The sequence below is a fragment of the Triturus cristatus genome, chromosome 1_2 (assembly GCF_964204655.1).
Source record: "Triturus cristatus chromosome 1_2, aTriCri1.1, whole genome shotgun sequence".
NCBI lineage: Eukaryota > Metazoa > Chordata > Amphibia > Caudata > Salamandridae > Triturus > Triturus cristatus.
This window is the reverse complement of record NC_140580.1, coordinates 864932407-864949345: the sequence shown is the minus strand read 5'-3', so window position 1 is coordinate 864949345 and position 16939 is coordinate 864932407.

Here is a 16939-nt window from a genome sequence, read left to right as displayed (position 1 = left end):
AATGACCTAGGGCAGGTCATCTGATCTTACAGCGCATCACTTCCTTTATCGGCAAAACATTCAGAAAGAGAATCCACCTTCTGCAAGATTTTTAAACCTGTACAGTCCCAAATTTCTTCACAGACCTTCACCTTTGTGAAGACGTGACGCAGATCACATGCACAAATTGGTGCAGTAGGCACTCAGCCAACAGAGCAAGCTCATGTGAGATACAGACTGGACACCCAGTGAGCTGCTGCATCTGCAACAAGAATCAACTCTTTCATACATTTGTCCAGTTCCTTTATGCTGCACAGAATGGCATTGATAACGGACGAAGTAACGGAGAAAATTTTATCAAAGAACGTGGAGTGATAGAGTTTCTTTTATATGGTACTCGTAGGCTGCCATATAAATCTTGGTGATGACATTTAGTTATGCTCACATTTAACGCTTGAAGTGTGATTTTTAAAGTGTTTGTGTGTGTGTGTGTGTGTGTGTGTGTGTAAATAACGAGGTACCAAGCTCTGTGGTTAAATTCTGTTGAAGGACACTCACTCTCGATTTCTCTACTTCTCATGTTTTGCACCTGCTATTTAAAGTAATGAAAGTTTAAACACACGACTTGTTAATAAAAAAAATAATCTCACTCCTTTGTCACTTATATCCTTTTCGTTATATCTCTCAGCTCCTTCCGTGTTCACATCACTCTCACTCCCTTCTCCCTCACATGAATGTATCTCCTTTCTCTCTCACATGATTTTATCTCCTTTCTCTCTCTCTCTCTCTTTTTTTTATTTTTTTTTTATTTGTCCTCATTTGCCTCTAAAACCTCCATTCCATTTGCACCTGTGAATAGAGTATCATGCCCTTTTGTGCTGGAAGCACGGAGACAGAGATAGGAAAGAGAGGATACTGGCTTCAACCATTTCCGCCCTCGTTTGTTTGAAGCACCGTCTTCCATCCTATGTTCCCTTGTTATCACTCCCCTGCTCTCCCTCATGCGCTGAGGCGTAGAATGGGAAGCAAGGGGGGAGCAGATAGCCAGACGTGGCAAGGAAGGCATAATCATCGGACTTCGTTGTTCATTTATTGCTCACACCACTCTATTAAGGGAGACCAAAAATCATGCTTTTTGAAGGCCTTCATATCCAAGCTAGCAACATATTTAATAGAGATTAGCCAATCAATGAGCTTTGAAGGGGAGATAGCTATCCACTGTTTGCAAACAGAATAGAGTAAAAAAGCAGCCTTGCTTTGTTATCCGTTATTCTTGCGGGGGAATCTATACATCCAAAAATAACCAACAAGACGCTTACCTTAACCCCTTCGATGCGCGTGACGGAGTGGTTCCGTCACGCGTGACGGTCGCGCTGTGCGGATGACGGAACCACTCCGTCACGGCCCCGCCCGCGCAAGAACCCTTCAGCACAGCACGGTAATCCGCGCCGCGCTGAAGGGGTTAATGTCCATATCCAGCACAGTTGACAAAACCCTACTCACATCATTCCAGAAAGGCTGAATCTCCGGACACTCCACAAACATATGTACGTCATCCTCTCTTGGACTACCACACCTAGGACAAACCACGTCTCCTCTGCTCCCGAACTTTGACAACCTCTGGGGCATCCAGTAGGCTCTATGGATGGAGAAAAGGCGATTTCTTCTTAGGTGTGCTGGTTTTACAATTTTAAATAACTTAGCTATTGATACTTGCCACTTATTTTCCAGCAAGGACTCCGGCAAGCATCTTCCCCACAGTTCCGTTGGCAATGTGAAGGCCCCATCTTCCAGTTCCACCATCAACCAGTATATTATTGCAAGCTCCTTTTTAAGTACAGTCTCGTTCAGAAGTCTGTCCTCCAATTCATTTGATCTTCCTATCACTGTGCCTGGATCTTGAAGCCAACTATGTATTTGCATGTATTTACATCTGGACATTTGCTGTTCCGAGAGATGGTTACACGATTCACAGCTTATTAAAAGACCATCCTTTGTGAAATGATTCCATTTCGTTAGGCCAGCCTCTCTCAGAGGTCGAGCTAGTGTATCTTTTGTCCAGACCGGTGAGCCAGGTGAGTCCCATATAGGAGCCATTCGACTGAAGTATGGTATTTGTAAGGCTTTTCTGACCCAATACCAGGTCTCAGCCAGGCCTCTCAGAATCTTTTGCCTGACTTTCTTAAAATATTTAGGGTCTGCATATTTGAAAATGAAGCCGACACTACCCCCTGGCTCCTGTCTTGCCATTACTCCCAGCAGTCTCCCAATCTCTGAAATTGTGGGTGTGTTCAGCAGCATTTTCCCATTTTTTAATAAAAAAGGCCCATGAATAAAATAGCAGGTCTGGTAGTGAAGTACTGGGAATTTTAAGCCCAGCGGTGCAGGGGAACACACCCTATGACTTCGGGTTCTTCCTGTTTCAGACCTACAGAAACACAGAGTCTTCTGGGTGAAGTCAAAGATCAGTTTATTGGCTGCAGACCAATTACAGGCGTCCTAGAAGTACAACAGCGTGTATGTTCTGAGGAGACTGCTAAAAATCACAGAAACGGGCTTCTCCTTAAATACAAAATATCCTGCTTCAGGCATACATTCCTAGTTTTATGGCATGGTCATTTGGATGTATACATTTCAAACGAAAAGGCAGAGTCATGATCACCATCCCACATTCCAGTTAAGCCAGCCCGCAATTTTTTACCCAGCAAGGCTCAGATCCCACATCAGATATCGATAGGCCCCAATAAACATGAGCATCTCCTGTTTGGAAAACAAGCCATAAAGCAGGAACAGTCAGGTGAGAAAGAGATTAGCTGGAGGCTCGTGTTTAATGTAAAGGCTTTATGGTGTGTCAAGCCCTGATGCTAATCACAGGTGGCCAGAGGACGGGGAACTCGTGAGACCGGACTGACCTAGGGCAGCGGAGCCAAGCTGCCCAGGTCACAGAAAAGTCAAAGAAGGGCACATGTGCTCTAAAAGACCCGTATTTGCTTCATGCTATGTAGCCTATGTGAGGGCAACCATAAGATGGCCACCGCTCTAAAATGGAACCCACGGAGTCAATGTATAATAACGTATACACAGTGCATTCATAGCTAAAACGTTACACAAAGCACTTGTACATACCGCATTGACCATTCGCGGTTCGCTAATACCGGGATAGACAGGGGTAGGGCCCTGCCTCCTATGTGGTCCCAAATTTTAAAGTACAACAGACCCTCCTTTTGCCCTTACATAGGCAATAACTATACTCATTTCAATCCAAGTCTAGGTCAATATTCACGAAGTCATGGAGATGTTGCTGTAGCATCATCCTATTACTTAGCTCGTCCCTCGATACAGGTTTCCTTACACATAATGTAGCACAGAGGCCACATATCGCAGGAGCACACTGTATGCACAGACAGAACAGGAAAAGGATGGCTAAGATCATTCCAATGACAATCAGAACTTTCCAACCCCAGGCAGATATCAGTTCCCAGAACCACCCCACCAGTGACCAATCTCCTTTATCCACGTGTATGGACTCAGATATTTTATGTAGTTTGGAGATGGCTTGATAAACTGTTGGAGCGTTGTCTGGTATGAAAATGCAACAACTAGATTGGATAACCTTACATACCCCACCGCGGTCTGCAAGTATGACGTCTAGAACCATGCGGTTCTGCAAAGTCATGAGGCGATCCGCTTGGAGCTCAACTGTCAAATTACCAAGGGCACCAGCCGTAATATTAACAGTGGATTCAACCACACGAGTTAGTTGTCTCAGGTTCCTACTATTGACCATAGGTCCCCAAAACGGCAGGAAACCCAAAAAGAAATCTCCCGCTTCCTGACCGGCAGTATCCTCCTTACTAATCACGCCTCTCACAACTCTGGTCTTGTGATAGTCAGAGGCGGCAGTAAATGTTGGCAGTAGCAGATTTGCAATATAACATGTGCCCGAGAAATCAGGGGGCAACCATGTATATGCTCGGTCATTGCAGATAAAATATGTACCCTTGGCAACCAAAAACGCAGGGGAAAACTGTGACGGAAAAGTGTACGTTTCAGTACAGTCACTTCTTCCCAGTTGAGCTCTAGGATTCTGACCATTACCGTGCAAACAGAACCGACCTATGTGGGGTACGACCCAGATTGGGGATGAGATTTTTCGCTGTCTTCCACCCAGACTAATACTATACCCCGTTGCGTTCCACCCTACATAAGCTCTCAATTCTTCTTTGGGAATAGATGAGTATGCGTTGATATCTCTGCTCATATCGGCAACTCCTTTCATTAAAGCTTTGTTATTGGTGCTAGGTCTGATGGAACGCGGTTGTCGCGGGGAGTAGGCATCTAATGCAAAAAGAAACATGGTCTGGAATGCCCATGACGATCCATTGTAACTAAACGGCAGCACTAGATAAGGAATACCCTTATTAATGGTATGTGGCATTAAACCACACACCCAGCAATTGGTTGTATTCATAACTAGTTGGTGCTGGTGCAGGAGCTGAATAAACGAGTTGTTTACAAACTCTGATCGTCTAGCTTGTTCATGTTCAGGCAGAGGGTGAAAAGAGTGTGAGGAGACAGTAGGAGGAGGTATAGGCTGTACAATGGGTGCAATGGGCTCTTGAGAGGAGAAGAATACAAATCCTACAGTAAACACTACCATACTACATAATACAAACAGGCATAAAAATACAAAACGTTTGCTCTTCATTATTTTACACATTCTTGCTTTAAAGTTCATTTTCTCAGCGAGTCTCTCCATCTTAAAAAACTCCATCCTCTAATCGTGCCGCTCGCGGCGGGTGAGTATCTTCTGCTAAGGAGTACGCCTGTCAGTCCAGGGAACGCCCTAGACCAACCAGAACCGTTGACCTAACGTCTTCGGCCTGTACCCCAAAGTCTTGGCACGGCGACCCTGCGGCTGAACCCGGATGGTGGTTCGAAAAACAAAAATCAAGAAAGTCCTTCAGATGGGAGAGCTCTGGTTATCAAAAAATATAAAGGGTAAGGAAAAAGAATATTTATTTGTCCATAGGCCTTGGTCTTAGATTATAATGAAAACGGCCAGGTACTGTTTGATCTTGAAACAAGAGTTCAGGCTCTGTGGTGTCCAATTGAATTGACGGTGGCACAGCTTCTTACAAAATATCGTCACTTTCCTGTGCTGAAGTTGTGCCTTTTATGCGTGCATCACTGAACGGCACAAAACGAGGTACAGTGTCTGTTTCAGAGTCTGCGATCCCCTCCTAGACCCACTGGTCATACGGCAGAGGCAAAGGGATCCTCTTCACGTGGGCGCCGTGGATCCAGTTCTTTTTCCCCTTTACTTGAACAGCTGATCTTGTAGATAGGAGCACGAGATGAGGGCCGATCCAACGAGGCTCATCGTTGCTCTTGCGCTGAAAATCTTTCACCAAGACCCATGTGCCAGGGTCGATAGGGTGTCCTGGAGCCTCAGAGGCCTGGGGAAGAGTATCGTGCACCTGTTGGTGTAAAACACGTAATTTAGCCGTCAATTCATACAAGTAATCAAGCAGTACTGGGTGTTCGATTTCACTGAATTTCGTCGGTCTTGGCACACCCCATACATTGGCCGGGCGGCCAAAAACGACCTCGTAGGGACTAAGTCCCACTCGTGAATGCACGGTCATTCTGGTGGACAGGAGTGCTAGAGGCAGAGCGTCAGGCCATTTAAGACCTGAGCTCGCTTGGATTTTGGCCAGTTTGAGTTTTAGAGCGCCATTGTAGCGCTCTTCTAATCCAGCTGATTGGGGGTGATTTGCAGCGTGGAATTTCTGCTTTATCCCTACTCCCTCACACACATTCTTCATCACTTGACCCACAAACTCACTCCCATTATCACTCCACACCATTCTTGGCATTCCAAACCTAGGGAAAAATTCCTTCACAAGGGCTTTGGCTGTGGACAGAGCAGTGTTATCTTTTAGAGGATAGGCCTCTATCCATTTTGAGAAAGCGCAAACAACCACCAATACATTTTCAGGTTGTTGCATCTTTCCATGTGGATAAAATCTAACTGCAAAACTTCAAATGGATATGATGGAGGCGCAAAAAGACCAGCTGGAGTTGGGGTTCCCCTACCAGGGTTGTACTTCAAGCATACCATACAATTCTTGACCACATTCTCTGCACACTTAGGAATTCCAGCATTCTGCCATACTGGAGCCAACAACTTACAGATTCCTTTCATACTAATATGTGCCATTCCATGTGCCATAGTAACCACTGGAAGCACATATGCATCAGGTAACAACCATCGCCTATGTTCTGACAGATCAATCCAACAACCATTCTCATCCAACTTACCCATACTTTCTCTCCACTTGCTCAACTCTTTCTCTGTGGCTTCAGCTTGAAGGGACTTTACACTTTCTATTGTGTTTTCACACATTCCAACATCACCAACCCATCTGGCAGAGCCTGCAACATACATTCGAGTCTTCACATCTTTTGCTGTTTCTTTCGCGACTTCATCAGCAAACGCATTACCACGACCAACATCATCAGTGATTTTCTTGTGCGCACTGCATTTCATAATCGCAACTTGTAACGGTAGGGTCAGCGACTCAAGGAGATCATTCACCAACTTGCCATTCTGAATCTTAGCTCCATGCGAAGTCAGGAACCCACGTTCTTTCCACAATCGCCCAAAACTATGAGCCACGCCAAAGGCGTACTGGCTATCCGTATATATGTTCACTTTCATTCCTTCAGACAACACACATGCTCTCGTAAGGGCAATCAATTCTGCTGCTTGAGCCGAATTTTGTGGCACACGTGCAGTTTCCACAATCGTGTGCAAAGTCGTAATAGCATATGCAGCAGTCGTATCACCATTCGGAAGCTTGAAACACGAACCATCCACCCATAAAGTACCATCACACTCAGACAGGGGAGTATCTTTAAGATCTACTCTTCCTTTCGTCTCTTCTTTTGTTCTGAACAGACAATCATGTTGCTCAATCACATCTAGGTCTGCTGGAATTGGTAATAGTGTAGCTGGATTCAATGTGTTGCATCTCTTTATGTGTATATGATTTGCTAACAGTGTCAGCTCATAACCAGATAATCGCGCACTAGTTAAGTGTTGTGTCTTGGTTCTGTTTAACAATGTGTCCACAGCATGTGGAACCATAACAATCAATGTATTATCCATTACTAGGCCAGCAGACTGTCGAATAGACATAGCTGCAGCGGCTGTGGCTCTCAGACAACTTGGCAATGCCCTCGCTACCGGGTCCAAGGTTGACGAAAAATATGCGCATGGACGCGGTCTGTCGCCAAAAGGCTGTGTTAACACTGATAATGCGCAACCATCTTTCTCATGAACATACAATGTAAAAGGCTTGCTGTAGTCAGGGGTACCCAACACAGGAGCTGAACATAATGCATTGCGCAATTCCCAAAAACTTTTCTGACACTCTTCCGACCATGGAATAGGATTCGGTGTATCTTTGCATGTTAATGCTAACAAAGGTTTTGCCAACAAGGAAAAATTAGGAATCCAATGCCTACAGTATGAAGTAATGCCCAAGAAAGCACGCACTTCTCTCTGTGTTCTTGGCACACTCAACTGTGCAATGGCTTGAATTCTTTCTGGGGTCAGTTTCCTTCCCTCCTTCGATAAGAGATGACCTAAGTAGGTCACTTCTTGTCGACAATATTGCAGCTTTGAGAGACACTTTGTGATGAAAGGCAGACAAATGACGCAACAATGACAAGGTAGCGTTTTTGCAAATCTTTTCAGTATCCGCGGCGATTAGTAAATCGTCGACGTACTGAATGAGGATAGCGCCACTCGGTAAAACAAATGCATCAAGCTGCGCTTTTAAAGCCTGACTGTATATTGATGGACTTTCACAGTAGCCCTGGGGAGCGCGTTTAATGCGGAAGCTGCGACCTCCTAAACTAAAGCCAAAAATGTCTCTGCTCTCCTCTGCAATTGGGATGCTAAAGAAAGCATTCTTTAGATCGATCACTGAGAACCATGCAGCGGAGGCTGGAATCATGGTTAACAAGGCAGTTATATCAGGGACAACTGGAAACTGTGGCACAACAATCTTATTAACCTTTCTAAGATCAATCACAAATCTGTAAACAGGTGGCTGTGAAGGGTCCGTTCGTTTTAAGACAGGTAAAACAGGACTATTGCAAACGTTGCCTCTTGTCTCTTCAATTACATCCTTTTTAATCAAATCACTGACAATTGCTAACAATGCTTTCTGACCCTCATTAGAGATCTTGTACTGGGGAATAGGTGGCAATCTGACATTGGCTTTTAAAGTGACCACGTATGGCGGTATTTCCAAAAGACCCACATCATTGGGACCAGTAGCCCAAAGGACATCCGGAAGGGATGACAATTCAGGTGGCATTGCATTTTTAGACAAATACATTGGGGAAATCACTTTCTTGCCTAATGTAAGTTGTACTCCTGAGGGAGAACAATATAGCGTTGCATGCAATCTTTTTAGCAAATCTAATCCTAGCAAATTTTCACCACAACCTGTTGTTAGAATGAGGGGTGCTTTTAGCTCACAAGGTCCAACAGAAAGTGACATAGGACTAGAAATCGGGTTCCTAACTGGGGCGCCAGAAAAACCTACTGAGACATTCATTTCGCCAGACAAAGGCGCGCCAGGGAGTTTTGAATGCATGATTGAACTCTTTGCAGCACCAGTATCCAGCAGAAAGGGCTCTGTTACATTTGCTGTAGTTACTTTAACATAAGGTCCGCTCTGATCCACTGGCACTGAAACAACTCCCTCTCTCTGTCTATGGCTGTCCTAGTAATCATTACCTTCTACATTGTCATCTTCTCCATAATAATCATTATTGTAATACTGAGCTGTATTGCCAGTTGCATTGGCTTGCTGATCAAGGCTATTTATGGTATTTTGAGGCGGAAGAGGACGTGCATTCTGGGGAACATTTCCACGCCCTCTGCCTCTAGGAGCTTGCTGACCACCTCTACCTCTTGCGCCATACGCATTACTGTTACGCTGCATTAATTTAGGGCAACTATATTTAAAATGACCTTCCTCTTTGCAATATGAACATTGGTTGGGACCTACAGGGATTCGTGGTTGATAATACCCATTCATTTGCTGACTATTCTGAAATTGTTGGGGTTGCTGATAGATACCTTGGGTTTGCCTATAATTACTCTGTCCTCCACGTGGTGGATAAGCCTGCTGCAAGAGGACCTTTGTTTTCAGTTCTTTCATTTTCTTATCTGTTCTATCCTTCTCATCTTTGTCTCTATTCTCATAATACTGTGCAGTAGCCAGTATTGGCGCTGAAGAGGAAACAGCCCAGGAACTTTCTGAGTCTTTTAATTTCTTACACAACTCGGGAAGTAGATTCTGCACAAATTTATCAACAAATAACCGTTGGCCACCTTCAGTGCTCATGTCTTGACCACTGTGGTCGATAAACGTTTCTTCAAACCTGGTAAAGAAATCGGCCACTGTCTCATCTTTCTTCTGCTTGCATGCGGATAGTTTATCCCAATTTACGCGCATCGCGGGCATTATAGTTTTCATGTAGGTAATAATTCGACCAGGGAGTTCTGCTACTAAAGGGTCAGGTTTCGCGCCACCAACTTGGCCAGCGTCTGCAGCAATGATATTAGCCCATGTGTTACCCAATTCTGCAGCGTGATCTACATTACGAATGGATCCCCATAAAGGCTGTGGAACAACATTCCCAAACAACATATCTATGTCAGCCAAATTCATTACACATGATTCTGCAGTTTGTGATAACTCCTTATAATAACCTGTAGGGTTTTTACGGGGGTCAGGCAATGTCTGCTTAAGCGCTATTACTTCAGATCGTTTCCAAGGGACATGCACCCAAACACGCTGAAAATGTGCTGGCATAGCAGCAATACCATGAGCGGCATCAGCCGCAACAGCTTCCTTCCATACCGGAGGGACTTCTCTCATGGGGTATTGTCGCGCTTTTCCCTTTCTCCCCACAGGGAAATCTGGTTCAAACAACGACTGTTGACAATCATCATTCCTCAAGGCTAATAAGATCGCAACTGCTCTATTGACTTCGGGGCCCACAATCGTACCTTTTCCAAAATCGAATCTCACTCGACACAACTCCTGCGGGCTTGGATCTCTACCATGATCATCCAATTCCTCACAGAGGATTTCACACATTTTCTCGAACACATACCTCTGTTTCGGGGCATCCCATTGGTGAAAAACGTCAACAACCGATTCCACATCATAGAGTGATGAAAAAATAATCCACCTACGCGCCATATGATCTAATGTCTTTTTCTCTTCAGGATCAGGCAGCTGACTGCACAATTGCTTACGCTGTAAGGCAGGAGTCGCACTAGATGACCCAAAGAGAGGCGACATTAGACTAGTAACTACATTAGCTAGTCGTTGTCGTGCTGAAGGAGAGGTTGAGGCGAAAACGGGGGGATAGACAGAGGGAAGAAAAACAGATTCAGATACAGGTACCTGAGTAGTGTAAGAAGGAGCGCCAGGGGAGGCCGCTGGCGTGCTAGGCAAAGTCGCAGGAAGCGCGGGGGTAACAGGTAGAAAAACTGGCGGCCCTTGAGAGGGCTGCACTACAGGGATAGGAGCCAGCTGAGGAGGAGCTGGCGGCTGTGGGAAGGCTTGCGGCATATTTACTGGAGGCTGCGCATTTACAAACTGTGGAGGTGCGGTGGCGTTTTGCGCATATGGGGTTGGCGAACTTAGCAAATGGGACATTAGGGAATCTTTCTCATTCTCTTTTGTCTCATCTTGCACAAGGGGTGACAAAACAGGGTAACATTTATCAATCCCTAGTTTGCGCTGTCTGTGCAATTGTTCCTCCATTTGTTCCTCCTCATTATCTTTAAATTGCACAGCTGCTTGCATCACTGACATACCTCTCTCTCTCTTATTTCTTTTCGCTAGCTTAATTTCCTTCTGTTTGGCTTCCTTTCGCCATAGGCGTAAAGAATCAAACATCGCCGGCCGGGCTTTCTTTTTAAACAATTTTACTTCCAAATTATCTAAGATATCTGTATCGAAACTACCATTTTGGGGCCATTTTAAAACACCGTCCTTTCTGGTGTATCGGATCCATACTTCATTATATGCAATGGGGCCCACGCCATGTTTTACATAAAGCTCATAAGTTGGAGTTCCAATTGGAGGAACCGGACATGAATCCTCTAACTGGAAATCCCTTCCACAACCCAAACAAAATAATCTTCCAAATACACTAGCACCAGGCATCTTCGCTCACTAGTCTAGTTCCACACTTCCAAGGATTATCGATTACGATAGTCTCGTGAATACACGAGTCCTCTGGCTTTGGGGTTTGCAAACTCCAAATAAACCGAAATTATCCCGAAGGATACCAAACAAATTGGGAGACGCTCCACTTATACTTAACTGAATATCGATGATCAATGGCGTCACCAGAAGACTCTCTCGATTGTTTCGCTCTACCAAAATCGTCAAGGGTCCAAAACAGGGCGATGAATCAGGGCAGCAGTCCTTCGTAGCCGTCGGGACGCGGAGAACCTCGCAGAAAAGACTTTTGGACCACGTCGACATGCAGGAGTCGATGAAGTGGCGGCCTTCCTCCAGAATTTCCACACGAAGCTCCTCACGAACCTCTGGCTTGGACCGGTACCGCTGAAATCGCGCCGAGTTGGGCGCCAACTGTCGTACTGGGAATTTTAAGCCCAGCGGTGCAGGGGAACACACCCTATGACTTCGGGTTCTTCCTGTTTCAGACCTACAGAAACACAGAGTCTTCTGGGTGAAGTCAAAGATCAGTTTATTGGCTGCAGACCAATTACAGGCGTCCTAGAAGTACAACAGCGTGTATGTTCTCAGGAGACTGCTAAAAATCACAGAAACGGGCTTCTCCTTAAATACAAAATATCCTGCTTCAGGCATACATTCCTAGTTTTATGGCATGGTCATTTGGATGTATACATTTCAAACGAAAAGGCAGAGTCATGATGACCATCCCACATTCCAGTTAAGCCAGCCCGCAATTATTTACCCAGCAAGGCTCAGATCCCACATCAGATATCGATAGGCCCCAATAAACATGAGCATCTCCTGTTTGGAAAACAAGCCATAAAGCAGGAACAGTCAGGTGAGAAAGAGATTATCTGGAGGCTCGTGTTTAATGTAAAGGCTTTATGGTGTGTCAAGCCCTGATGCTAATCACAGGTGGCCAGAGGACGGGGAACTCGTGAGACCGGACTGACCTGGGGCAGCGGAGCCAAGCTGCCCAGGTCACAGAAAAGTCAAAGAAGGGCACATGTGCTCTAAAAGGCCCGTATTTGCTTCATGCTATGTAGCCTATGTGAGGGCAACCATAAGATGGCCACCGCTCTAAAATGGAACCCACGGAGTCAATGTATAATAACGTATACACAGTGCATTCATAGCTAAAACGTTACACAAAGCACTTGTACATACCGCATTGACCATTCGCGGTTCGCTAATACCGGGATAGACAGGGGTAGGGCCCTGCCTCCTACGTGGTCCCAAATTTTAAAGTACAACAGTAGTGCTATGCCCCCTTTCTCCACCCTCCTTCTCAATTTCTTCCAGGCTATTCTGGGACCCTTGCTTGACCAAATAAAGCTACCGATTTGACCTTGCAGCTTTTTAGCGCTTCCTTTTCAAACTGGAGGGGAATGGTGTCAAACAAGAAAGTTAATTTTGGGAGGATCATCATTTTTACTAGGTTTACCCGGCCTAGTAAGGTAAGCTGGAGGTGTGCCCAGATTTTTAAGAGCCCACTGATCTCTATCTTTGCCTTCTCCAGATTGACTTTAGTCAATTTGGAGATGTCTTGTGGAATCATGACTCCCAGATACCTCATTGCCTCCCTATTGGGTGCTTCCCCTGCTTCCAAATTCCAAGTCATGACCTCCATCTTATTCCTTTCTCTCTCTCTCGTCCATTTGTTTCCAATCTTTCTAAACTTTCAGCCCCCGCACTGACATCCATAGAGGTGTCACTCTATCTTTCTTCCTTGCTGATTATTTTGTCACTTTTTGGTAGGCATTTCCTGTAGTTCATTGAAAACCTTGCTGCCCTTGTTCTATCTGCTCCTAAAGGTTAGTGAAGGCTCCCTCAGTTTCCTTAATTCTCCAGTGGTAGCTGTGGTTGAGCAGGCGATCAGGTGGTGTGATGCTTAATTTCAGATGCAAAGTAAATTAGGTTATTGCCTTTGGTATGGGTCAGCGTCCAGTCTGTGCTATTTATCGTAAGAAACCACAACAAACGGAAGTGTAGTTCCAGAGATATGACTCAGATATGCTTTACATAGTGTCTTCTAACATAACAAGCATTGGCATAGCCAATAGGTCTCGCCTGTGGAACCTTATAAGTGTTTAGCCATGCAACAGTTGATGTTGTTGCACCAAGGATATTGTGCTGCAAAACTAAATACTTATAAGGTCCCAAAAGCGAGACCTATTGCCTATGCCAATGCTTGTTCTGTTAGGCACGGGGTGATTAAGTGATTGCTCAGAGTCACAGGATGTTCATTAACTTGCGTAATCTGTGAGTGTTGTTCGATTGTTTTTTTTTTTATGTATCACCTTGCCTACAAGGAACCACACAGTCCAGTAACTATATGAATTTGGTCAGAGGTACCATTGGGTTACTGCCTAACCAAAATATCTGCTCCTTAATTATGTTACTATACAATACAGTACAATACATTTCTAAATATTGTGCAGTCTTCATTATCAGGATTTAAAGTCGGCTGGAATCCTGTTACGTACATGGAAGGACTGTATAGTGTCCAAAGGAGATTAAACAGAGCAGGAGATTTTTTCAGTAACACGCTGACATATATGTTTTTTTGTTTTTACACCAACTCCTTCTTCATATCAGCAAGAATCCAGGCTATTGCAGGCAGCCACAACACAATGTGCTTGATAAAATATCAGCCTGTTTCTTTTTATTGCTTTACTTTTAATAAGTGGTATTATACCTTTGTGCGAAGGCTCTGTCATAAGATGACATGCAGCCCGCCCCCCTAAAATGAGTTATAGCAAAGTAAAGAAATTTAACAAAGGTTTTAGCCAGGTTTAAAACAGCCCACCACAAGATATTGGTTTCAATTTTAAATCACAGTGAAATCGACAGTTTTAATTAGATTTTCTTTAATGAAACTTCAAAAGCAAATTATTTTCTAAAAATATGTGTCCTCTCAAATCTGCCTTTTGAAAAATGACTAGCTTGGAAGTTTCTGCACTAGAGGTAACTTCCAAATCCTACTATTACTCAGAGGCAGGCTTGCTTCCTCAGATCAATGCTGAGTAAGCGTCTAAGGCCATACAAATCAGAGTGCCCTGAAGGCGCAATGAGCTTGTGTGCCCTCTTCATGCACCACCACGGCACTTTAGTATCACAAAACAGGCCACAAATGCTTGTGCCGCCACTTTTGAAATACTTATACTGCTGGTGCACATGTAGTGCAGCGCTATCTTGAGAGGGCGTTCCCTGATTTGTATGCTACCGTAGTCCCATGTATATGAGGGGATCTCTTTGCTTCTGCGCCCACACTGTTTTATGGACTTGGGCGTAAAGAGGTCTTCAGGAGGTGTACTGACAGTGCGCCACAAAAAGGTGGCACACTGTGAGTGTGGCCCCTGAGGGCAGCGCAATGGAGGGGACAAGGGGAGTCCCATGTAACCCCAGACATCCCCCGTAGGTGGGTGCAGTCACTCACTGCATCCGCCTGCAGGTGGATCTTTGAAGGCGGCAAAAGGTCGGGTAGGTTAACACACCTGCTGGATCCTACGTAACTATTATGAAGGCAAAAACTTCAGCTGAACCTCAGGGACATTACCCCTTTTTTGGATAGGTTATATCATTCTACCAAGTGGCTCTATGACTATTTGACAGGTCACCACACCGCACTAGCACCCACCTCACTTTCAACCTTGGTCCTGGAGAAGCGCATTGGATCTCCCTCTGAAACCACGATCTGCGCAAAACATGTCAACCTCTAACATGTCCACAATGGACATGACACTTGTCTAGCTACCGGGGGTCATTATCACCCTCAAGCAGCACAACCTTCTGGTTTTTATTGCTGTTAGAGGGGTTATTTCTTAATAAACCTACTACTTTTCCTCCTCCAGCCATCTTCTAACACCGCACAGGACTCCACTCCTACTCAGACCCGCACTCACCCTTACGGCTTTATTATTCAAAAGATCTCAGAAAAAGTGACCCTTCGGGGGACCTGTGGGACATTGCAGCACCCGCCCAACAAGGAGCACCACCCAATGATGAAGCATGACATCCTACGGGGTGTGTGAGGGCACCAAGATAAGGACACACTGTCCCCAGGCACTATACTAAGGAAACGACTCTCTCTCTCCCTCCTTCTATCACACTTTTTCCATAGGAACTGTGACTCCCATGTACAATGATTCTACTTTTCAGGCGCACGTGTCACTGGTCCTAGATCCAGCTCCTCGTCCCCCCTCCCCCATTTTTTGTGGGTCTTTGAAAATGTCTTTTGATGGTGCTGTACAGTATAGGCAAAAAGCATTTCAAACACAATAAAAAAAAGAATTGGAAAAATTATCACGACAATTTTTATATATGTGCATTCATCAACCCAGTGAGTGAATGCTTTGGCATGCATGGCCACACCAATGAGATGACGTTAGGACCATGTTTTTTCAATTTACCGTTCAGAGATCTCTCTGTAAATGTAAAAAAAACTATTCTTGTGAGTAGCGTAAGAACACTTTTTTATGACAGAGAGCCCAGCAGAAATTGTCTGCCTACCCCTCTAAAAATAAATATCTTTTAAAATAGGACTTTGTGGGAGCAAATGAGTAGTGGGTGGGGCGAGCAATAAAAGTTTAAATAATGTCTAGGGAGGGGAAAAAACAGCACGGGTGCGAGAGAGCAACAAGGGACTGGATGGAGAAACACGAGGAAGACAGAAACATGGGAGGTGATGGGTGAAGTACACAAGACAAAAACAAACAGCGCTGGCAAGAAACACAAGAGGAGAGCTGAAAAAAAAACACATTCATTCTCATGAAGTGCTTAACCAAAAAGAAAAACATAATTCCTTAGAAGTGAGCACATTAACGAGACAAGGCAGGAAATCAAAACTGTGGCAAAGAAGTTGTGGTCTGGGGGAGGTACAAACAAAAGTAGAGGAAAGCAAACGAGCACAAGCCAATGAATAAGAAGCAACCAAATGCAAGTGACAATGAAACCAACCAATGGCAAGCAATTGTTAGGCTTTAAACCCACCTTATTTTCTTGATGTGCTCATATTAGCTCTTTCAGATATGACAGCTTTCCCTGTCTGGCAGCTAAAAACTTAAATCCACTCTAGTTGCATATGGTGGAAATCAAGGAAGACCATACCAATTTGGACTCGGTTTCTACTGACGCAGCATAACTTATTTTGATCCTACACCCAGCCCAAACACAAGCATGCTGTGTTGGTTAGGACCAGTGATTTTGTGCTAGTGCTATGGATTAGTAAAATAATAATCATGAACAATCTAAATGCATAGCCATGTTTTTATTTGTAACCTACTTATATGCTCATAGGCTTCTATGTGCTAGTAGAAAGGCAAAGAGAAAACAGAAAGGCCTTGCACGATGAAAACACTGAGAAGTTTGCTGATGTCTGGAACTGATTGATTATATAAAAGGCCTCAAGGTGAGGTGGAAGAGAATATCACAAGGTGGTGGTAAATTCACTCAATGATCCCACACTCACCCTCTTCATGGAGTTGTGACAAATGCAGAGCAGACATGTTAGAAATGGGATTTTTGGTAGGCTATGGCATGTGCCAAAGCCAGGCAGGATAAGGGAGTTACACTCCTAAAATAACCCCTGCTCACCCCCTTGGTAGCTTGGCACGAGCACTCAGGCTTATCTTAGAGGCAGTGTGTAAAGC